Source organism: Hypanus sabinus, unplaced genomic scaffold (assembly GCF_030144855.1).
Source record: "Hypanus sabinus isolate sHypSab1 unplaced genomic scaffold, sHypSab1.hap1 scaffold_1018, whole genome shotgun sequence".
Taxonomy (NCBI): domain Eukaryota; kingdom Metazoa; phylum Chordata; class Chondrichthyes; order Myliobatiformes; family Dasyatidae; genus Hypanus; species Hypanus sabinus.
In genome coordinates, this window is record NW_026779070.1 from 130,001 (window position 1) to 154,236 (window position 24,236).

At 43.3% G+C, this 24,236-nt stretch overlaps 1 long non-coding RNA gene across 2 annotated transcripts in view; it reads right to left on the bottom strand.

Moving 5' to 3' along the window:
• LOC132386131 (uncharacterized) overlaps window positions 1-24,236 on the bottom strand; it is a 31,811-nt gene that overhangs the window by 469 nt on the left and 7,106 nt on the right. The window contains exons 4-6 of one of the 2 annotated variants that reach the window (XR_009509409.1): window positions 18,721-19,072; window positions 5,956-6,020; window positions 1-4,786 (exon numbers count right to left, since the gene is read on the bottom strand). The exon at window positions 1-4,786 is cut by the window's left edge and continues 469 nt beyond it. This is a non-coding gene — a long non-coding RNA (uncharacterized LOC132386131). Of the gene's footprint in view, window positions 6,021-18,720; window positions 19,073-24,236 lie in introns of both variants that reach the window. The other variant, XR_009509410.1, reaches the window with a different exon arrangement.

Sequence of the window (24,236 nt, forward strand, 5' to 3'; positions counted from 1 at the left end):
CCCCACACTTTCTCGTGGGTTTCTGATGATCACTAGTGTGTCTCCTGCTGCGTCTGAGGGGGTGACACCCCAGACCTCACTTTTATCCCCACTCACGGGGTCTCAGGTGTCAATCAGTTTTGAATGGCTTAGCCCATCAAACCAGCCCACTCCGGCTGCCCACTGAGGAATTTTAATGAACAGAATAGTACCAAGTAAACAGCCCTCTCCGCAGCCATACGTCTTTCGGGAGTCATAACATGGTGGATAAACATAACTCTCTCTCAGGCTGTTATCGGTAACAGATGTCCTGGCATGTTTTCTTTTGTCTCTCCTACTCTCTCGTTAGCAGCGTGGTAACAGCAACAGTTTGTGATTCTCCCAGGGGAGGGGGACATTGACAACCTTGCACCCTTCTGCCCACCAGAGTTATTCATCCTTCGTAACACTATCCACTGATAAATGCCTCTCATTATCGTATACACGTCGACCTATTCATCTCTCTTCCTCGGTCGCTGCAAGGAGAAAAGGAATGCCTCATAAGGCATTCTCCCCAATCCTAGCTATATCCTTGTACTTTGGGGACCACATACCATTGAAAAATCTCGTTCTCATCCACAGTATCTCTTTTCTGTTCCACTAACAAGGAACACTCTATCGATACAGCTCGCCACATCTCAACCCATACCTGCTGAGCCACAGAACCACAGTCAGTGCCAGAGACCTGACCGTTGAGACTTTCCCCAGCTTCAGCATTTGCACCTCTGTCCTCCCATCCAGAAGTATCCAAAGGGTCTACCTGCTATTGAGCGGGTTGGTCACAAGGGGTCTCTGCACGTCTCTGGATCTGCACTGTCTGTCACCCAGGTTCCTGTATCCTGCACGTTCGGTCTAAATACATCTCTATATATCTCTATCACCCCTATGCACACAGCGAGGAAGTTTCCTTGTTGCAGTACCGGGTCTATCAGTGTGTGGCTGTCACTATGAGGGGCGTGTTCGTATTACGACGAGGGTTGTGTCTGTGATACAAAAGCATTGTAGGGGGGTTTTCAGTGTCCCTTTGAAGATGGTGTCTCTGTGCGTCTTTTTCATGCCGTATGCCTTCTGTGAATTGGTCGTTCCCTCTTGTTATCGATAAATCGTCAAGTTCCTTTTCACAAACTAACTCCCTGCACTTTCCACCGGATGAGGTCAGATCACTCTGCTCTTTCTACAGAGCAGAGAAGGTAAATCACACAACAGAACAGACCCTTTGGTTCAAGAATTGTGATATCTCAATTCTGAATTTGTTCTCCCGACATCTGTCTCCTTCCATTCCTTGCACACCCACGTACCTATAGAAGAGCCAGTTAAAAGTCTGTATGGATTTACCTCCACCACCAGAGCTGCCAGAACTTTCCAATTACCCGCCAATCTCTGTGACGACAAAAACTTGCCAAATTCATCTCCTTTGAACCTACCCGCTCTTACCTCAATGCAGGTCTTCTAATATTAGACATTTCCATCCTACGGGTAAAAGATACAAGCTCTCTGGTCTACTTGCATCCCGTATTGTTATAAACCTCAAAACTAAACTTAACTCGAGGTTGCATCTATCCTTTTCCATACTTATCCTGTATCTAATGGCATTACCAACACTAGATGCAAATTGTTCCCTGACACACACTTCTGACCCCTGGCGTGTCCTAATCGCTAGGATGAGATCAAGTATTGCACTCTCTCATTGGGACTAACTATCTGCTGATTAAGGTTCCTTCCTTAACTGATTAAGAAAACTATCCCAGTGGTCCTTTCACAGTCAGTACCAAGAATCTTAAACTCACCCGATGCCACAACCTGATGTCTCTTACAACAGACTCCGAACTCTCCACAGATTTGTTCCTCTAAATCCCCCGACTGTACGGTGGTCGATAATGTTGCCCCATGAACGAGTTCATACCCTTCTCAATCCTCAGTTCCACCTCTGAAGCCCCACCTTAGCTTAAATTATATAAACATTAGTACGACAAAAACAGCGGTAAACTGGAAGGCTGAGCTAACAGACTTGCCCCTCCTGCAAACAAATCTTACCAATGGCTAAACTATCATGCTTTCAATCGTTGGCTCCGACCCTGAGCTCATCTACTCTTCGTATAATACTTCTTGCTTTGAAATGGACGTAGCTCAGAACATGAGATCCAGCAGGTTCAACATTTTGCTCGCTGACTTTATCTGAGGTCTTAACAACATCTGTCCCAACAATGACTCAACTTTCTGTTCAATCATTCTGGTTATCATCCCCCTGCAACTCTAGCTTAAACAACACATCGACCCCTTTCTTAATGGCAAACCTCCCCGTTGGGATATTAGTTCCACTCCGGTTCAGGTGTAAACTGAGAGAGTTGCCAGATGGCGGAGAAAATGAAGGAGCTGCACAACGAGGGGCGGTGTGGCGCGATCTCCAGGCAGGAGTCTGTGCTGTCTCCCAGTGTTCATTCGGCAGAACACAAGAGCAGTTGTTGTAGTTTCTAGATTTCGGTGGCTTTTACACTGTCTAGGACCTCAAGCTGATTATATATACATGTGCTCGTGCGCGCGCGTGCGTGTGTGCGCCTGTACATAAAGCGTGAATATATCTCACTGATACCCTACATATGCTTGCTAACTTGCTATTTTATACATATTACGTGAGCTTGGTGTATCGTGTGACAGTTGGTGTTGTGTTTTGAAGCTTGGCCCTGGCGGTCATATGTGATGGAATTGCAAATAAACTTGAAATGAATTGAATTGAAATGAAATAAACCGCTCGGTTTGCAGAGGTCGCAGCTTCCGAGCAGGAGCGCCCAGTGATACAGATATCTCAAGACTTCGTTCCAAATCCTAACATTTCAGTCACAGTTTAAACTGAATGTTCTTTCAAAGTTTGCAGAACCGGCTCCATTTTCCTGCCGATATACTGGTTAGTATATCGACCGCATACCATTGAGAAATCTCGTTCTCGTCCTCAGTACCTCTTTTCTGCTCACCTAACAAAGACTACCCTCAGGATAAAGCTCGCCAAATTTCACTCCTTTCCTTTCTGAGCCACAGAGCCATAGTCTCTGTCAGAGACCTGACCGGTGAGACTTTCCCCTGCTTGGTCATTTGCACCCCTCTCCTCCCATCCAGAAGCATCCAAACTGGTCTACCTGTTATTGAGCGGATTGGCCGCAAGGGGTGTCTGCACTGGCTCTGGTCTAAAGTGGTCTAACGCATCTCTTCCGCACATCTACCCTCACCCCATCCGCCCACCACCCCACTCGGGATGAAGTTTTGTCCACACAGAATAGAGCAAAGGCTCAGAACCGAGAGATCAATATCCGTTTGAAGGGAGCTGGTTGGTGTAACACTAGACGTCACCTCTCCCCCTTCCTCGCCATACTTCTATATAAACAGTGAGAGGGAGACGTGTAAAGGAGGAAGACGGTTAATGGAAGCGGGGTGGACCTGCAGGGGATCAAGCAGATCAGGGAGACCTGGAGAGGTGTTGGAGAAGGAGGAGATGACGAAGACGGCACGGAGCGCAGTGAACGGAGGGTTGCTAGAGTCAAGAAGTGTGGAAGAAGAATGCGGTGGCGGAAACGGAGAGGGCTGCAGAGGAAGTCTTGGCGGACGGTGACAAGGATGGTCGTCTGGGAAGGAGGGTTGACGAGGAACAGGAGGCCGAAATCTCAATGAACCAGAAACACCTTCTTCCCTTCCGCTAGCATTTTCTTGAACGTATGAGCACCACCTCCACATTTTTTGCGGCATTTATTAGCTTATTGCATTTGACGGTAATTTTACATATTAGGGCCCCACTGATCCTTCAAAAGAACAAATCTCAGGTGGTCTGCGTCACAGATAATAAAACAGACCGTGAATCCGGTAGAGAAGATGCGATACTGGTGGACAGGACATTTGACACGCTGGCCTTCATCAGTCAGGACACTGAGTACGGGAGTCGGAGGTCACGTTGCAGTTGCAAATGACGTCGGTCGGGCCGCACATGGAGTATGGAGTTTAGTTCTGCTTGCCTTGCTCTGAGAAAAATCTCAACGAACTGGAAAGATTACAGAGGGAGAATTCCGAAGTTTCTGCCAGGATTTTAGGAGCTGAGTTATGGTGCAGTCGGAAATTTTCAGCCTTTATTTTGTGACCATGTAGAGCGGTACAAAACTACAAGGGGCACGGATAAGGCGAATACATGCACTCTTATTCCACAGGACTGGGGTATCGAGAACATTGACGCGCATGATTGAGGTGAGAGTAGCTGAAGACAGAAGCGGGAGAGCGAGTTGAGTTCGATAAAAGGGAAAGAGAGGGATTGGGAGAGTGTGTAGAGGGGGAATAGAGAATCGAGAGAGAGAGACAGGGATAGAAGAGGAAGAGTTCGGGGAAAGGGAGGCGAGATGCGGGAGGGAGAAAATGCGGATGAAATGGAAGAGGCGGGAGTGGAGAGGGATGAGAGAGAGTGTTTAGAGGAACGAAGGTGAAGAGTGGGCGAGATGGTGGGTAAGATTGCGATAGAGGGAAAGATAATAAGGCAAGGGTGAGGGGCAGAGCTGATGATGTAATGTGAGTCGGTGAGATAAAGACGCTTTTGCCACTTGTTTAAGTCGACCCTATTGACTGTTGACAGAGATCCTAGATCTTTTCAGAAAGATCTGAGCACAGAAGCGCCGACTTCTCGCAGATGAAGCAACGCTTATCCTCACTGCAATGTTCAAAGTGAGGGTACCATCCACATTCAATGCATTCGAAGACTCCAGCCTTCATTTGGAACACGATATTCGAGGCCACTCTCCTATCAAGAAGGGGTAAGCAATATCAGCGTACCTTCAGCAGGCAGCCGTGTGTTAGTCCCCAAAATCACTGACGCCCACTCTCGCCAACGACCTGCGGCACCCCAAAATTTCCCACAATCCCACTTTCCCAGCACAGCCCTGTGTCAGTATCCAGAATTTTCACAATGGTCCACTTTCTCCCTGCAGCCCTTTGTCAGTCCCCAAAATATTCCCACAGCGCCAGTCTCTCCCAAGGCCCCATATCAGTCCTCAAAGTGCTGCCACATCTTCAATGTCTCCCCACAGGCCTGTGTTTTCTGCCTAAGTACTCAGACTCACCACTCCCACCACACAGATCAGTGTCAGTCCAAACTACACTGCCTGACTCTCTCCCCACAGCCCCGTGCCGGAACCCAAAATAATCCCACTGCTCAACCCTCTTCTTAGAGACCTGTGTCAATCACCAAAACACCTCCCGCTTCCCATGCTCTCCCCACGGACGTGTCTCAGTCCCCAGAGTACTCCCACTGAACTATTCTCTCCCCACAGATCTGTGTGTGTCCCCTATGTACACCCCTCCGTCATTCCCTCACCACAGACATGTGCTAGGCCCCAAAGTGTTCCCACTGCCTCACTCTCTCCCACAACCTGGGTCAGTTCCCAAAAGAGCTCTGCAGCTCCAGTCTCTCCCCACAGTCCCGTGTTAGTCCCCAAAATACGTGTACATCCCACTTTCACTCCAAGACCCCGCGCGAGTCCCCACGATAAACCCAATACCTAGCCTTCTTCCTAAAGATCAGTGTCAACCACCAAAACACTCCCACTTCGCACTCTCTTCCCACAGCCCATGTCAGTTCCCACATTAATTCAACTGCACACACTCTACCAACAGACTTTGTCAATCCCCAAACAAAGCCAATTGCACACGCTCTCCATACAGCCCTTATCAGTCCGCAAACTAATATCAATGCCCACTCCTTCTAGCAAACAGCGTCAGTCCCCAAACTAATCTCACTGCCCACTCCCCTCTCGCAGTCTGTGTCAGTCCCCAAACTAATCTCACTGCCCACTCCCCTCTCGCAGTCTGTGTCAGTCCCCAAACTAAACACATTGCCCACTCCCTTCACTCAGCCTGCACCGATCCCCGACTCACTCTTTTCTAAGAAACTTGCAATACCCCAAATCTCACCCATAGTTGCATTTTCCAATCCAGTATGAACTGCCTTGGTCGCGGACAGATTTCTCAACAAAATTCTGTGAAAATAAATTACTATCATTAAAGTTTGAATTTAAGGAGCGTCACGTTACGTCTGACAAAGGGAGAGCGCGAAGGGATGGTGTGGAAGGAACTCTGTATCTCACACCAGTAGAATGTGATGGCAAGATACAGGGAGCCTCACTCTGTGTCTGAACCGGGGAGTGTGTAATGCGACGGTGTGGAGGGAGATTCACTCTGTGCCTGACCCCGGGAGAGTGTGATGGGACGGTGTGGTGGGAGATCACTCTGTGTCTGACACCGGGAGTGTGTGATGGGACGTACTGGAGGGAGACTCACTCTGTGTCTGAACCGGGGAGTGTGTGATGCGACGGTGTGGAGTGAGCTTCACTTTGTGTCTGATCAAGGGAGTGTGAGTTGGGACGGTGATGCTGGAGCCTATCTCTGACTTTGAGCCCCGGAGTGTGTGATGAGACCGTACGGAGGGAGCTCTGTCTCTCTCTCTCTCTCTCTCTCTATCTATCTATCTATCTATATATATACTGCTCTTCAGTTCATCTGACAAATACCTCTTCCTGGCTTGAACTGATTTCAAGTAGATTCGATTTAGAGTTGCAGCAATGCAGATCGGCCTCAGTGTAGGATCTTTCAATCGTGGATTTGTAATAAAGCCGGTCTTCATTTCTTTTTTTTTTAACTTTTTTTATTGCATTTTTAAATGGTTACAAAGTAAAATATGAAAAAACAATGTATATAACCCTTACCCCCTCCACTTAACCCCTCCCCCCTAACTGCCCTATAGAAAAAAAAGAGAAAGAAAGAAAAAAAAGAAAGAAAGAAAGAATGCCTTGTTGTTGGAAGATCTCCACATGCTCCATGGAATTCGTAATAACTTTAATATGTATATTTATTTCTTTCCCCTAATAAGCAATTGTTTCATCTTCAGAGCATCTATAGATTTAATCCTGTCTTTTGTAAATAAGGGCTCCAAATTTTCAGAAATGTTTCATATTTATCTCTTAAATTATAAGTATTTTTTTCTAATGGAATACAACCATAGATTTCTTTCTTCCAAGAGTCTATACTTAAATGTGTATCTGATTTCCAAGTAACTGCAATAGCTTTTTTGGCTACTGCCAGTGCAATTTTTATAAATTCTTTCTGATACTTATTTAGTTTCGGTTTTATCCCTTCAATATCACCTAGTAAAAATAATATTGGATTATGAGGAAATGGTGTTCCTGTAATTTGTTCCAGTAAAAGTTTTAAATTTGTCCAAAAAGGTTGAATTTTAGAGCAAGACCATGTCGAATGTAAAAAAGTACCAGTTTCCTGGTTACATCGGAAACACTGATCCGATAAATTTTGATTTAATTTTTTTTATTTTTTTTGGTGTAATATATAATTGATGTAGAAAATTATACTGCGCTAATCTTAACCGAACATTTATTGTATTTGTCATACTATCAAGACACAGTCTTGACCAATTTGTTTCTTCAATTTTAATATTCAAATCACTTTCCCATTATTGTCTTGACTTATGGACTCCTTGTTTAAATACCTGTCTTTGAATCAAATTATACATACAAGATATATTTTTTTTATTATTTCCTTTTTGAATTAAAATTTCTATTTCATTAGATTTCGGCAAAACATTGTTTGACCTATTTTTTCTCTTAAATAAGCCCTTAATTGAAAGTAACAAAATAAAGTGTTATTTGATATTTTTTATTTATTCTTTAATTGATCAAATGACATTAATATACCTCCTTCAAAACAATTCCCTATATATCTAATCCCATTTTGAATCCAATTATATAAAAGTTGATTGTCCATTGTGAAAGGAATAAGTCTATTTTGAATTAAAGATCTCTTTGCTAATAAAGATTTTTTTGTCTCATCATCAACATTTATCTTATTCCATAAATCAATCAAATGTTTTAATATAGGAGATTCTTTCTTTTGCCGTATCCATTTAGATTCCCATTTGTATATAAAATCTTCTGGTACGTTTTCTCCTACTTTATCTAATTCTATTCTAATCCATGCCGCTTTTATCTTTCTCGAAAAAAGATGCAATAAATCTAAGTTGATTTGCTTTATAATAATTCCTAAAATTTGGAAGTGTAATCCTCCTGGATCAAATTTCCATGTCAATTTTTCCAACGATATTCTTGACATCTTACCTTTCCAGAGGAATTTCCTCACATATTTGTTTAACTCTTGAAAAAACTTCTGGGGTAATTGTATTGGTAATGATTGAAATAAATATTGTAATCTAGGGAATATATTCATTTTTATAGTATTTACTCTACCTACTAATGTTATTGGTAATGCCATCCATTTTTCAAGATCTTCCTGAATTTTTTTCAAAAGTGGTAAATAATTTAATTTGTATAAGTTTTTTATATCATTATCAACTCTTATACCTAAATATTTTATACCATTTGCTGGCCATCTAAATTGAGTTATTAATCGACATTGATTATAATCTCCTTTAGTAAGAGGTAAAATTTCACTTTTATCCCAATTTTATTTTATAACCCGATATTTTCCCATATTCTTCTAGTCTATAAGATAATTTGCGTAGTGAATGTAATGGATCTGTTAAATAAAGTAGAACATCATCAGCAAATAAGTTAATCTTGTATTCTTCCTGATTAACTCTGAAACCCTTAATATCTGGGTCCATTCTAATTAATTCAGCTAGTGGTTCTATTGCCAACACAAATAAAGCAGGTGATAGTGGGCAACCTTGCCTAGTTGATCTGGTTAACTGAAATGATGTTGAAATTTGACCATTTGTCACTACTTTAGCTTTGGGATTAGTATTTAAGGTTTTAATCCATTTTATAAATGATGTTCCTAGTCCATATTTTTCCAATACCCTAAATAAAAAATCCCATTCCAATCTATCAAATGCTTTATCTGCATCTAAAGCAACTGCCACACTCATTTCCTCCCTCTTTTGTGCAAGATGGATTATACTAAATAACCGAGTTACATTATCTGCCGATTGTCTATTTTTGCTAAATCCTGTTTGATCCATATGCACTAATTTTGGTAAGCATTTAGATAATCTATTAGATAAGATTTTTGCTGTTATTTTATAATCGGTGTTTAATAAATAAGTAGGTCTATATGATGTTGGTTTTAAAAGGTCTCTATCTTTTTTTGGCAATTCTATTAAAATAGCTGTTGAAAAAGATTATGTAAGTTTATGCGTTCTTTCCGCTTGATATATTAACTCCATAAAAGGAGGAATTAATAAATCTTTAAACTTTTTTATAAAATTCAGGTTGAAAACCATCTTCTCCTGGAGATTTATTACTTTGAAGTGATCCCAAAGCTTCTTCAACTTCCTTCAGTGTAAAAGGCATACCTAATCCCTTCTGTTCTTCTGTATTTAATTTTGGAAGAGTTATTTGTGATAAAAATTCTTCTATCTTAACGTCATCATTCTTTGATTCTGATTGATACAACTCAGAATAAAAATTCTTAAAAGCCTCATTAATTTCTAGAGGTTTATAAGTAATTTCATTCACTTTTGTTCGAATTGCATTTATTGTTTTAGAAATCTGATCTGTTTTTAACTGCCATGCAAGAAATTCACCTAGTTCATAACATCTCTGTTTAGATCTCATAATTGCTTTTTCAGTTCGATATGTCTGGAGTGTATTATGTTTTAACTTCTTATTAATAAGTTGCCTTCGTTTTTCTTCTGTCATATTTCTTTGAGATTTTTTTTCTAATTTTATAATCTCTTTTTCCAATTGATCTATTTCTATCTTATATTCCTTCTTAATTTTAGAAGTATAACTTATTATCTGGCCTCTCAAATATGCTATCATTGCTTCCCACAATATAAATTTATCATCAACTGAATGTAAATTTGTATCTAAAAAGAACTGTATCTGCTTTTTCATAAAATCACAAAAATCTTGACGTTTTAGTAGAATTGAATTAAATCTCCATCTATAAATTGATTCCTCTTTATCTATCATTATCATTGTCATTATTAAAGGAGAGTGATCAGACAATATTCTTGCTTTATATTCCACATTTTTCAATCTATCGAGTATTTGTTGATAATAGGAAAAAATCTATCCTTGAATATGTTTTATGTCTATTTGAATAAAATGAATAATCCCTTTCTTTTGGATTGATTCTTCTCCATATATCAATCAAATTTAAATCTTTCATCAATGATAGAGTTAATTTTGCTACTTTTGATTTTGTAATAGCCTTTGTTGATCTATCTAAAACTGGATCTAAACAAAATATTAAAATCTCCACCTATTAATATTTTATCATGTGCATTATCCAAATTCAAAAAGACCTCCTATATAAATTTTACATCATTTTCATTTGGTGCATAAATATTCATAAGAGTCCATAGTTCTGAAAAAAATTGACAATGTATAATTAAATATCTTCCTGCCGAATCAATTAATATATTTTTTATTTTAATTGGTAAATTTTTATTAACCAAAATTGCAACTCCTCTTGCCTTTGAGTTAAGTGAAACTGCAATAACATTTCCAAGCCAGTCTCATTTTAATTTCTAATGTTCTATATCCGTTAAATGAGTTTCTTGTAAGAAAGCAATATCTATTTTCATTTTTTTATTATATGTTAAAATTCTTTTTCTTTTTATTGGTCCATTAAGCCCACTAACATTAATAATACCTAATCTTTCAACTTTCATTGCATCCTGGGAAATCTTTTTAGAAGTCACCATGTTGCTATGTGTGTCCCCACCAATCATCCAGGCAAAACAATAGAAGAAAAATAGAAAATAAAGAAAAAAACAAAATACCCCCTTACTAATGTTGTGAAAGATAAAAAACACAACATTACCCCCCCCCCCCCCCCCTATTGTACGGGTCATGGCAATCGCCATGATTACACACGTGAATCCCGTAGTAACCGATTCAAAGCTCCGCAGCCCCCCGCAACATAAAAAGTATATATAAAAAAACATACTATTCTCAATTAATATTTCTAAAATTTTACTTTTCTCCCTTATATCGTCCTTAAATGTCCATCAGTTCCATTTGCTTTCTCTGTCTTCGTCTTTAACCATTACATTTAGAAATCGCTACGTTTAATTAACGAAGAGATGGAAGTTTTTGTGCAAACACCGCCGCATCTTGATAATTAGAAAAAAATCTTTTTCCTTCCTCCAAAAAATTTATCAGTGTTGCTGGGTGACGCATTAAAAACTTATAACCTTTTCCCCATAAAACATTTTTAGCTGGATTAAATTCTTTCTTTCTCTTCAAAAGGTTATAACTTATATCAGGATAAAAAAGAACTGGTTTCCCTGCTATCATCAACGGACCATTTCTTCTTTTAGCACCCTGGACAGCCGCCCTCAAAATCTTTTCTTTATCCTGGTATCTTAAACATCTTATCAAAATTGATCGCGGATTTTGATCATCTTGAGATCTTGGTCTTAAGGCTCTGTGCACCCTTTCAATCTCAATTAAAGTTTCTTCTCCCATTTCCTATTTCTCAGGAATCCATTTTTGAAAAAAAAATATTGGGTCTTCTCCTTCGGTACCTTCTTTAAGTCCAACAATTTTAATATTGTTGCGTCTACTAAAATTTTCAAGCTTATCAATTTTTCCCACGAGTTGTTTTCTTTCTGATGTCCAGGCATCATTATCATCTTCCATCTTCTTCATTCTTCCATCCATTTCTTCCATTTTGACGTCCAAATCTGTAATTTTCCTTTCCATTTTTTCCTGTTTCTTTGTCATTTTATCAAACATAGCCTCCATATTTGTTATTGTTTTCTTTAATTACTTTTTGGTTACTTTTAATTACTTTTAATGCATTTAATTTATGCATTATTTGCCTCAACATCTTTTTTTGTATTTTCAGAGGAACTTTCATCTTCTTCTTCTTCTTCTCCATCTTCGTCTGATTTTTCCAGAGAGTCCGCCTCTCTCTCAGACTCGATTCACTGTCGGTTTCAGTCGTTGCTGGATTTTGTAGTTCTGGTTGCTCTCTTTTGCGCATGCTCGTTCCTTTACGCTTGCGCAGTTCTCGTTGATCTTTTCCTTTAGAAATGGCCGATGCTGCCGCAGTCTCCTTTTCTGTTTCACCGGTGGTGTGTTGTACCCGAGTCCGCGGTTCTTCAGTAGAAGTAGGCCTTGATTCTGTTCCAACTTGAGCGGTCTTCGCGGTAGCAGTTTTCTTCGCCCTCTGTTTATGAGGCATAGCTTAAAACAATCCAAAGTAATTTATAAGTAACCTTAAAAAAGTATTAATTAACTTTTCTTCACTTAAACATTAATTTATTAACTTTTTTACGGGAGGACTGGGTTCCAGCGTCCCGATCTTATGTCATCACGTGACGTCCCCCCCCCCTTCCCGGTCTTCATTTCTGATCCAGTCCTTGGAACAAGCATGCTCTGGAATTCAGGAACAAGGAACAGTGATTCTCCCTCTGCCCGTCTGGGAGTCGGTCATTGAATCGTTAACCCCTCCACAGCGTCCCATCACACACTCCCGGGGCCAGACACAGAGTGAATCTTCCTCCACACTGTCCCATCACACAATCCCGGGGTCAGACACAGAGTGAATCTCCCTCCACACCGTCCCATCACACACTCCCGGTGTCAGACGCAGAGTGAATCTCCCTCCACACCGTTTCATCACACACTAACGTGGTCAGACACAGAATGAATCTCCCTCCACCCCGTCCCATCACACACTACCGGTGTCAGACACAAAGTGAATTTCCCTCCACACCGTCCCATCACACACTCCCGGGGTCAGACACAGAGTGAATCTCCCTCCACACCGTCCCATCACACACTCCAGGGGTCAGACACGGAGTGAATTTCGCTCCACACCTTCCCATCACAAACTCCCGGGGTCAGACGATGAGTGAATCTCCCTCCACCCCGTTCCATCACACACTCTCGTTGTCAGTCACGGAATAAATCTCCCTCCACACCGTCCCATCACACACTACCGGTTTCAGAGACAAAGTGAATTTCCCGCCACGCCGTCCCATCACAAACTCCCGGGGTCAGACACAGACTGAATCTCCCTCCACACCGTCCCATCGCACACTCCCGGTGTGAGACACAGATTGAATCTCCCTCCACACCGTCCCATCACACAATCCCGAGGTCAGACACAGCGTGAATCTCCCTCCACACCGTCCTATCACAGTCTCCCGGGGTCAGACACAGAGTGAATTTCCCTCCACACCATCCCAGCACACAATCCCGGGGTCAGACACAGAGTGAATCTCCCTCCACACCGTCCCATCACACAATCCCGGTGTCAGACACAGAGTGAATCTCTCTCCACACCTTCCCATCACACACTCCCGGGGTCAGACACAGAGTGAATCTCCCTCCACCCCGTCCAATCACACACTCCCGGGGTCAGACACAGAGTGAATCTCCCTCCACCCCGTTCCATCACACACTCCCGGGGTCAGACACAGAGTGAATCTCCCTCCACCCCGTCCCATCACACACTCCCGGGGTCAGACACAGAGTGAATCTCCCTCCACCCCGTCCCATCACACACTCCCGGGGTCAGACACAGAGTGAATCTCCCTCCACCCCGTCCCATCACACACTCCCGGGGTCAGACACAGAGTGAATGTCCCTCCACACCATCCCAGCACACAATCCCGGGGTCAGACACAGAGTGAATCTCTCTCCACCCCGTCCCGTCACACACTCCCGGGGTCAGACACAGAGTGAATCTCCCTCCACACCGTCCCATCACACACTCCCGGGATCAGACACAGAGGGAATCTCCCTCCGAACCACCATGAGAGGCCTTGTTGAAAGCTTTTCAAATTCGACTAATACAATATCCAACCCGGGCTTCATCAATCAACCATTTTTCATAAACAATGTGATCAGGTTTGTAAACTATAATCTCACCCACACAAAGCCATTTTGCAAACCTCAAAAAAATATGCCTTTACCGATGTGAGTTGAGTCTATGAGTAAGAATTAATGTAAAGACTAATGCACGAGTCAACCATTTACCGGACGTACAAAAAAGCTGGATGAGCTCAGCAGGGCCGGCAGCATCAGTTGAAAAAAGCAGTCAATGTTTCTGGTCGAGAACCTTCGTCAGGTCTAAAGAAGCAGGGGGCAGGGGCCCTATGAAGAAGATGGCGGAAAACCAATCAGAGGAAAGATCAAGGGGTGGGGAGGGGAAGCAGGGAGGGGTTAGGCAGGAGAGGAGAAGAAGTTATCTAAGGGAAAAGCACAATGGGTTGTTGACCCCACCAGACCACCACACCAGCCTCCGGAACCAGCATATTATCCTACGCAACTTCCGCCACCTTCAACAGGACCCCACCACTAAGGACATCGTTCCCTCTCTACCCCTCTCTGCTTTTCGCAGGGATCGTTCGCACGCATCTATCCGAACTTCTCTTAAATATTGAAATCAAACTTGCATGCAACACTCATTCTGGCAGCTCGTTCCAACACTCTCACAACCGTCTGAGTGAAGAATTTTCCTTTCCTGTTCTCCTTAAACTTTCACCCATCATCCTTAACTCATGCGCTCTGGTTGTAGTACCTCCCAACCCCCATGGAAAAAGCCGACTTGCATTCACCCAATCACTGGGACTTCACCTCTGCAGGGGTGATCGATACCAAAGGGATAGTTTGCATCTTCACTAGAAAGGGGTGGTGGTCAGTATCCTGAGGTTCTGCGCTGTTTTTTCACCACACGTTTTCTGACAAACGATCATCACAATTGGCAAACAAGAGGAAATCTACAGCTGCTCGAACTTCGAGCAACAAACTCAAAATGCTGGAGGAGCTTCGCAGGTCAGGCGGCATCTTTGAAAAAAAAAGTACTTCTTCTGTTAATGCTGTCTGGCCTGCTGAGTTCTTCAAGCAATTTGTGTGTGTAGACCATCGTACGTTATAGTCTGTAACTTCCTTTTGGAATTGAAGACAATTCGATGTGGCTGAACCGAGGCGAGATAGCCGATCCTTTGCTGAGAGCAAGGAAGACACAAGCTTCGATCGGTGTCAGCACCGTGCGAAAGCCAGTTGCAGGTGCTGAGGTTTGGGCAAGATTGAGTCTGTGTTTTACTTTAGTAGCAATGTTAGATCTGTGAAGGGAGCACTGGTCTGAACTGCCCAGAGAAATTACTCTTGCCAATGGAACTGTTTTGAACGCTGACATTAAATTTCTTATAATGGACTGCACGAATCCTAATCTCTGAAACAACTTCACGAGAATGAGTGTGAAGTCCGTTATTGCATCTACGGGGTAATGGGATCAGATTTAGCTAACTGTACGGACAATAGCTATGTCACCAGTAATATCACAACTTCTGCTGATGGCAGTTACAGATTCGGCTGGCAGGCTGAACAAACGCTGTCAAGGGGTTATTACAATTCGGCATATGTAGTACCAAATAGATACCATCTGCCAGCGTTGAAGGATGAAGGAGACTGAGCAACGTTACTGGATTGCAGTGTTCCTGTTCTGGGACCGTGGATAGACATGAAAAGCCAGAGAAAGCAGCACCTCCTAGTGGCCCCATATTTTAATTCCGCGTCCCATTCCCATTCTGATATGTCTATCCACGACTCCTCTACTGGCACGATGAAGCCACACTCAGGTTAGAGGAACAACACCGCATATTCCGTCTGGGTAGCCTCCAACCTGATGGAATGAACATAGATTTTTTCAAACCCGTTAATAAACTTCCTCCCTTTCTTAGCCCATCCCTGATCGATTTATTCCCCACCCTCCCTTTTTACGGAGACACTAATCTTACCTCCACTAATGCCCACCTTTAAGTACTCACCCTGGCATTTTAAAGCTGCACCTTGTCATATTTGATACTTGCACCCTGGGTAAGTGATTCTGCTTGTCTACGCCTCTCTTAGTTTTATAAAGTTCTACCATTTCACCTGTCAGCCTCCTTCACTTCGTGGAAAACAGTCCAAGTCAGTATGATCTTTCCTTGTAACTGAATCCCGCGGTCCATGTAACATTCCTGTGAATCATTTTTGCATCGTTTCAGCTGAACCACATCCTTCCTCTCGTGGTGACCAGAACTGCACAGGGTACTCCTGGTGTGGTTTCATTATTGATTTGTACAACTGTAATATGATATCCCAGCTCCTCTCAAAGCCTTTTGCCGATGAAGGCAAGCATGACGTGCACCTTCTTCACAACCTTGTCTACCTGTGTTGGCACCTTCATGAAATTATGTACCTGTACCCCAAATCTTTCTTTTCGTCAACAATCCTCAGGAACCTATTATTCTCTGTCTGTCTCATAACCTGCTTTAACTTTGCAAAATCCATCATTGTGCATTTGTCTGACACTGTAACAAAACCTCTCTATTTCTCTACAGCAATAAATATCAATGAACCATTCACCTCTGAACCTTGGTCATATATGATTTTATGAACCACTCACTACACCCATCTCTACTTCGTTGTGCAGGAGAACACATTGACGCCTCTCTATTTCTCTCATTGACAATTTATCTCTACATAAATAATTGTCTGACTTTTGTTTCCTCCTGCTTCTCTGCATGCCATCACACTTTACCACATTAAGCTTCATTTACCAAGTATTCTTCTCACCAGCTTCCCCATGTCTTGTTGGAGAGACCAGATGTTCAAACACAACACGTCCCCTCATCACGTTCCCCATCATTGACACCGTGGATTCCGCACATTCTGCCCTTTCATCGGGTCATTAATATCAATAAGTCATTGATGATCCCTGGAAAACTCCACCAATTATATCCTCCTTACACGTTATTCTGTCTCAGTATGATAACCTGACTTCAATCAATATTAACACACTTCCTTCCCAGCACAGAGCTCTTGTCTTGTGCACTTGCCTTACATGTGGTAAATGCCCCTGAAAGTACAAAGACACACTTCTCCAACTTCCCCTATAAAGTCTCAAAACTCTGGTATCACACAAAATGCTGGTGGAACGCAACAGGCGAGGCAGCATCTATAGGGAGAAGGGCTGTCGAAGTTTCGGGCCGAGACCCTTCGTCAGGACTAACTGAACGGAAAGATAGTAAGAGATTTGAAAGTGGGGGGGAATTCAAAATGTCAGGAGAAGACCGGAGGGGGTGGGGTGAAGCTGAGAGCCAGAGAGGTGATTGGTAAAAGGGTTACAGAGCTCGAGAAGGGAAAGGATCATGGGACGGGATGCCGAGTGAGAAGGAAAAGGGGAGGGGAGCACCAGAGGGAGATGGAGAACAGGCAGAGTGATGCGCAGAGAGAGAAAGAAAAAATAAAGGGAGAAAGGGGAAAAAAACTAAATATGTCAGGGATGGGGTAAGAAGGTGCATTAACGGAAGTTAGAGAAGTCAATGTTCATGCCATCAGGTTGGAGGCTAACCAGCTGGTATAAAAGGTGTTATTCCTCCAACCTGAGTGTGGGGTGAAGGGTCTCGGCCCGAAACGTCGACAGTGCTTCTCCTAATAGATGCTGCCTGGCCTGCTGTGTTCCTCCAGCATTTTCTGTGTCTTGTTTTAATATTCAGTAACCCAGGTTACAGGGTCCAAGACCAGGTTCCAGATGGACAGGGTGGTGAAGAGGGGTTTGGAACACTGTCCTTCAGTCAGGGCACCGAATATAGAAGCTGGGAAGAAATGGTGCAGATGCACACCACGTTGGTTTCGCCGCATTTTGCAAATAGTGTTTAGTTCAGGTCGCCCTGCTGTATGACAGACACCAATCAGCTGGAAAGAGTGCAGAGGAGATTTACTGGGATGTGACTGGATCTCAAAGGACTGAATTGTGAAAGGTGTTTTGGACAATTTTCCCTGGAATGTCAGAGAATGAGTGCTGGTATTGCAGAGGTGTATTGCAGTGTGGGTCGAATAAAACAGTCTTTCTGCCAGTGTTGGGGAATCAGGAACCGGAAGGCATTGGTGTAAGAGGAGATCTAATAGGAACCTGAAGGGCAACATTTCCAAGCACAGGCTGGACAGCAAATGGAATGAGCTACTGGGGGAGTGGTTGAATGAGGTACATCGAAGCAGTACTCGGACAGGCTAATGGGAAGGAAAGGTTTTGAAGGATATGGGTCAGAAGGTGGGAAATGGGACAAGGACGGAGGATAACATTGTTCATAATATCGTTGTGAGGCGGTTACAGACCAGAAGCTCAGATGGGAATTTTGGTCAGTGTGGACCATTTGAGCTGAAGACTTGTTTCTGTGCTGTGTGAATCTGACTGTAAACCCTCTTGGTTTAGTTCAATGACATTAAACTTTTCTAAATGACTTGTCATTTCTTCACAGATTATAGACTCCAGTACAGTTACCTACTTTGTTTTCCTTTCTCTTCCACCCTTCAGCAATGGTTTTCAGCTCCACTGGGACCTTTCTGTAACAGTGATTTTTGACAGATTCCAATGTCTCTACTTTCTCTCCAGCCTTCCTGTGAAACCGTCTGGTGCAGGTCGTTGGGAACTGGATATTTTTGCTTTTAGTCCCATTAGTTTATCACCCCTGATGGTGATTGCTACACATTATGGCACAGCATTGAAATGTCACCGTTAGATATCTGTAGGATGTTTGCTGTGTCCCCACTGAAAACACTAATGGAAATTATTGAGTTAACTAATCTGTTTTTCCTTGATATTTTTATCTTTTGTCGCATCATGAGTTACTGGAAAAATCCCGACTGTTTTGTCCACCCTGTCGTTGCCTCTTTGTTTGTTCTCTGAGTTAATATTTACCTTGAACTCTTTTAACCACAGACTGTTGTTTGCTCCCTGTGATTCCTCTGTCTGATCGGGATAAATGTCGGCTCTAACGAACCTTCTCCTTAAACATCTGCCACTGCTCATATTCAGGATCCTTCACCGCAAGAACTCTCTGTAATACCACCTCTTTACACAGATTACAACTGAAATGGCATGTTCCTGGGTAAATAAACTACTGTATGAAACTGTCTCTGACCATTCCACAAATTCCTCTTCCACTGAACCAGTCTGATTATTTTAATCAATAAACAAACAGAAGCAAACACACAGAGAATGTTGGAGGAACTCAGCAACCAGTCGACAGCTCGGGCTGGGAACCTTCATTCTGATTAAAGAGAAAGAGACAAAAGCCAGAATTAGGTGATGGGGGAGGAGTAGAAGGACAAGTGAGTGCGGGAGGGGTCTGGTTTCTGGAGGAACGATTATGTGAAGAGCTGAGTGACAGGCAGAAAAGGCAAAGAGATGAAGAGAAAGGAATCTAACAGGAGAGACGCAGGACCACGGGATTACACAAAAGAGATGGAGAGCCAGACAGAATTGATGAGGAGGTCATGGCGGTGCGTGAGGGGAAGTGAAGGAGTAAAAAGCCACCAGAATGGGGCGGGGGGATCCGAAGGAACGCTGAGGTGGAGTGGGCGGAAGAAGCACAGGATATTCATTTCTTGAATTTGAAGAAATCAATGTTCATGCCGTCGAGATTGGAGGCTACACAATCGGAATATGAGTCGTTGCTCATTCAACATATACTTGGCCTCATCGCAGCAGGAGAGGGGGCCATAGTCAGACATGCTGTTGATGGCCCTCCGCTGGTCAGGTTCGACCATGGATATTGTACCTTCGCGGATGAAAGTCAATATGCAAGTCAGGGTAGTACGATACATAAAGCAAGCTGTTGCCCATGCAGGGGTGAATGCTCTCCACGCAGCTGATGAATCCAGAGCAATGGTCGAGACCGATGCAGTCAGGCACCAGAGGTGTCGCAGAATTAGGGGTGTGCCTCGAAGTAGGGATGACCGTCTCTAATGACATTTGAAATATTTCTGTCACTGCCCTAGCTGTATCTACAATAACTTCCCTCAAGGTCCTAGAGGAAATCCTGTCAGGACCCGAAGGCTTTTGCCATTTTATATTCGTTAAAAGCGCCAGTACTTCCTCTTTTTTAGTCATCATTGTTTCCACAACTACCATACTTGTTTCCCTTATCTTACATGATACAATATCCTTCTCCTTATTGAATACCGAAGAAAATAAATTGTTCAAAATCGACCCCATCTCTTTTGGCTCCACATATAGCTGTCCACTCTGATTTTCTAAGGGACCAATTTTATCCCTTACTATCCTTTTGCTATTGATATAACTGTAGAAACCTTGAGGATTTATTTTCACCAGACTTGCCAAAGCAACCTCGTATCTTCTTTTAGCTTTTCTATTTTCTTCCTTAAGATTTACTTATATTCTTTATATTCCTCAAACACGTCATTTACACCATGCTGCCTATATTTATTATAGACCTTTCTCTTTTTCGAAATAATCTTCCAATGTCCCTTGAAAACCATGCCTCTCTCAAATATCTCACACTCTCTCATACCCGGACTCCAGCACCATCAATACTGGTTCCAACGACCATGGAATGGCCCCGCCGTCGATATCGGCTGCCACAATAACCCAGGGCATATTCAAAACCCGGACTCCAGCATCATCAATGCCAGTTCCAACGACCATGGACACCTTCAACGCGATTGCGCAGACCCCAACTGTGACTCCAGCATTGAACACCAGGCCGGGTCTTCACGTGCTGCGGTTGTGACTCCTGTCTGACCTTCCCCAAGCACCACTCTGCAAACTCCTCTCCCTCAATCCCATCGTCAGCTCCTGGACCCTCAGAGGCTCCAACTTCCTCTCACCCTAATCCTTCCCTCTCCACCGACTTCACCAGCCTCTCCCCTGTGATCTTATCTCTCACCCGTGCCGGGTATTTACCATCCCCTCCGACATTCAACTCTCTGAGGCAGAGTGCTCTGTCCTCAGTAAAGACCTCATCTTTGTGCTCCTTCGCCCACACCTCAGCGAGTTCGACGTACGCCATGATGCTGAACTTTTCTTCCGCCGGCTCCGTCTACGAGCCTAATTCTTCGGCAAGGACTCTCCCACCCCCACCGATGACCCGTCTTCAACCAAACTCCTCTTCATGGACACCCCGCTCTGGTCTTCTGCCTGCTCTGGATCTCTTTATTGCTAGCTGCTGACGGAACATCAACCATCTGGACTTCACCGCACCTTGTTCCACTTCCAACCTCACTTCTTCCGAACGCTCTGCTCTCCACTCCCTCCGCACCAACCCCAAACTCAATATCAAACCCGCTGATAAGGGGGCGCTGTTGTGGCCTAGTGTACCGACCTCTACATGGCCGAGGCACAGCGACAACTCACTGATACCTCCTCTTACTTACGCCTCGATCATGACCCTACTAAGGAGTACCAGGCCACTGTCTCCCACACCATCACCAACCTTGTCAGCTCAGGGGAGCTCCCATCCCCTGCCACCAATCTCATAGTTCCCACACCCCGTACTTCCCGTCTCAGCCTCCTGCACAAGATCCACAAACCTGCCTGTCCAGGTAGACCTATTGTCTCAGCTTGCTTCTGCCCCACCGGACTCATTTCTGCGTATCCTGACACTGTTTTATCCAACCTTGTTCAATCCCTTCCCACCTATGTTCGTGACACTTCTCATGTTCTGAATTTTTTCAGTGATTTTTAGTTCTATTGCCCCCCACTGCATTATTTTCACCATAGACGTGCAGTCCCTATATACCTCCATCCCCCACCAAGAAGGTCTTAAAGCTCTCCAATTATTTTTGGATTCCAGACCAAACCAATTCCCGTCTATCACCACTCACCTCTGTCTAGATGAATTCGTTCTCACTCTCAATAATTTATCCTTTGGCTCCTCCCACTTCCTCCATACCAAAGGTGCAGGCAGGGGCACCCGCATGGGTCCCATCTACGTCAGCATTTCTGTTGGCTTTGTGGAGCAGTCCATGTTCCAAGCCTATACGAGTATCTGCCCCCCTCTTTTCCTTCGCTACATCGACGACTGCATTGGTGCTGCTTTCTGCACGCATGCTGAACACGTTGATTTCATTAACTTTCCCTCCAACTTCCATCCTGTTCTCAAATTTACCTGGTCCATTTCCGACACCTCCCTCCCCTTTCTTGATCTTCCTGTCTCCATCTCTGGAGACGGCTTATCTACAAATATCTTCTATAAGCCGACTGAATCTCACAGCTACCTGGACTATTTGAATTCCCACCATGTCTCTTGCAAAAATGTCATCCCCTCTTCGCAATTCCTGCGTCTCCGCCGCATCTGCTCTTGGGATGAGGCTTTTCATTCCAGGACGAAGGAGATGTCTTCCTTTTTCTATATACCGTCTGGGCAGCATCCAACTTGATGGCATGAACATTGACTTCTCTAACTTTCGTTAATACCCCTCGCCTTCTTACCCCATCCCTGATTTAGTGATTCCCCCCCCCCGCCACTTTCTGTTCTCTCTCTGTCCATCATGCTGCCTGTTCTCCATCTCACTCTGGTGTTCCTCTCCACCTTTCTTTCTCCCTAGGCCTCCCGTCCCATGTTCCTTTCCCTTCTCCAGCCCTGTATCCCTTGTGCCAATCAACTCTCTAGCTTTTTGCTTCAACCCACCCGCTCAGGTCTTTTCTTATATTTTTGCGTTTCCCCCTCCACCTCCTATTTTCAAATCTTTGTCTTTTCTTTCAGTTAGTCCTGACGAATGGTCTCGGCCCGAAACATCGACAATGCTTCTTTCCATAAATGCTGCCTGGCCTGCTGCGTTCCACCTTCATCTTGTGTGTGTTTCTCGAATTAGCAGCATCTGCAGATTTCCTTGTGTTTACATTGATTTCTTACAATTTTAAAAGTAAGGTTGCTATTAATTGATACCAAATTATTCAAAGGAAAATGTTCATTCTTATGAAAATTTATTTTGTCCTGAAAACTAGCAAAAACAGGAGAATGAAGGAAGTACGAAAGGTAATGAAGTCTTAACATTAGAAATATAAAGCAAAAGGTCTTCGGCATAATGCAAAAGTTCTAAAGAAAGGACATATTTGACACAGCTTTGTGGACCAAGGAGCCTGTATTGTGCTGTTGCAATTCTGTGTTCTGTATGTTCCTATTCTACCTGTTTCCTCAACACTACATGCCCTTCCACGAATCTTTCTAACATCTGAAACTTGGCAACACAGCCATCTATTCTATCATATAAGTCATTATATACAGCAAAAAAAAGAAGTGATCCCAACACCGACCACTGTGGAACACCACTGGCCACTGGCAGGTAGCTGGAAAAGGAGCATTTTATTCCCAATTGCTGCCTCTTACCAATCAGCCAATGACCTAACAATGTTAATAACATTCTAGTAATATCGTGGGCTCTTACTTTGGTAATCAGCCATCTGTGTGGTAACTTGTCAAAGGCCTTCCTAACATCCAGATAAACAAAATCCGCTGCATCCCATTTATCTATCCTACTTGTATTCTCCTCAAAGAATTCCAACAGGAAGACGTGAATTATTCAAAGAGTAAATAAATAGACTAAGCTCAGAGATAGTGCTTAGCCGATGACGAATTATTTTGACACAACTAAAGCATCCTTTTATCACTGACTGAAGAGTCATGGAAGATTGAAGATTGTCACCATCCAGACTATAGGTGATCCTGGCCCTCTGTGCAATTCCCAATCTACAATACAAGGTCAGCAATATTCATTTGTTACTGAAAGCTTGGAGCCATAAACATGGAATAAAATAAACATTTAACATTGAATCGGATAGAAAACCTGATTCATAAAGGTTTGGATACAGGAGGAAGTGGTTTATGATGAATGTTAAATTGTGCCAATGCTTAAAATAAGGGATAGCAAAAAATAAAGGCCTGAAAGAGGACCACAAGCTTTAGGTTTGGAGGCCATTGTGCCTCAATGACCCTGAGTTCTATGTTGTCTGGAGACAGGGGCTTCCGCTTTGGCTCTCGGCAGTATCAGCCGTACCAAATAGGTCAATAAGTAAAGGCCAGGCTAAGAGAGGTCCACGGGTCTGGGCGTTCAGCCAAGGAATAACAACTCTGACTGGTAAGACCAAACTGCTCCAGAAACAGCAATGAAGAATTATTCTAGATCTGAGTGTAAGGCTTCTCCTCAGTCTCCACGTGGGATGTGTACTGGACTGCACTGAAACCCAAGAGGAAGCTACTGACATGGTGAAGAAAGCCCTGACCACGGCCAGAGAAGGAAGACATTTATTTCTGCCCTAACTGTCAGTAGTGTAATTGGCAGAAAATATAAATAAAATAGTTGCACTTGGACTTTTAGCATTTTTCATTTTCAAATTATAACAGCTCAGAAGTGGTAGTCGGATGCAGCAAATTGAAGTACTTTATTACACAGAAGGAAACAACTCCAATGTCA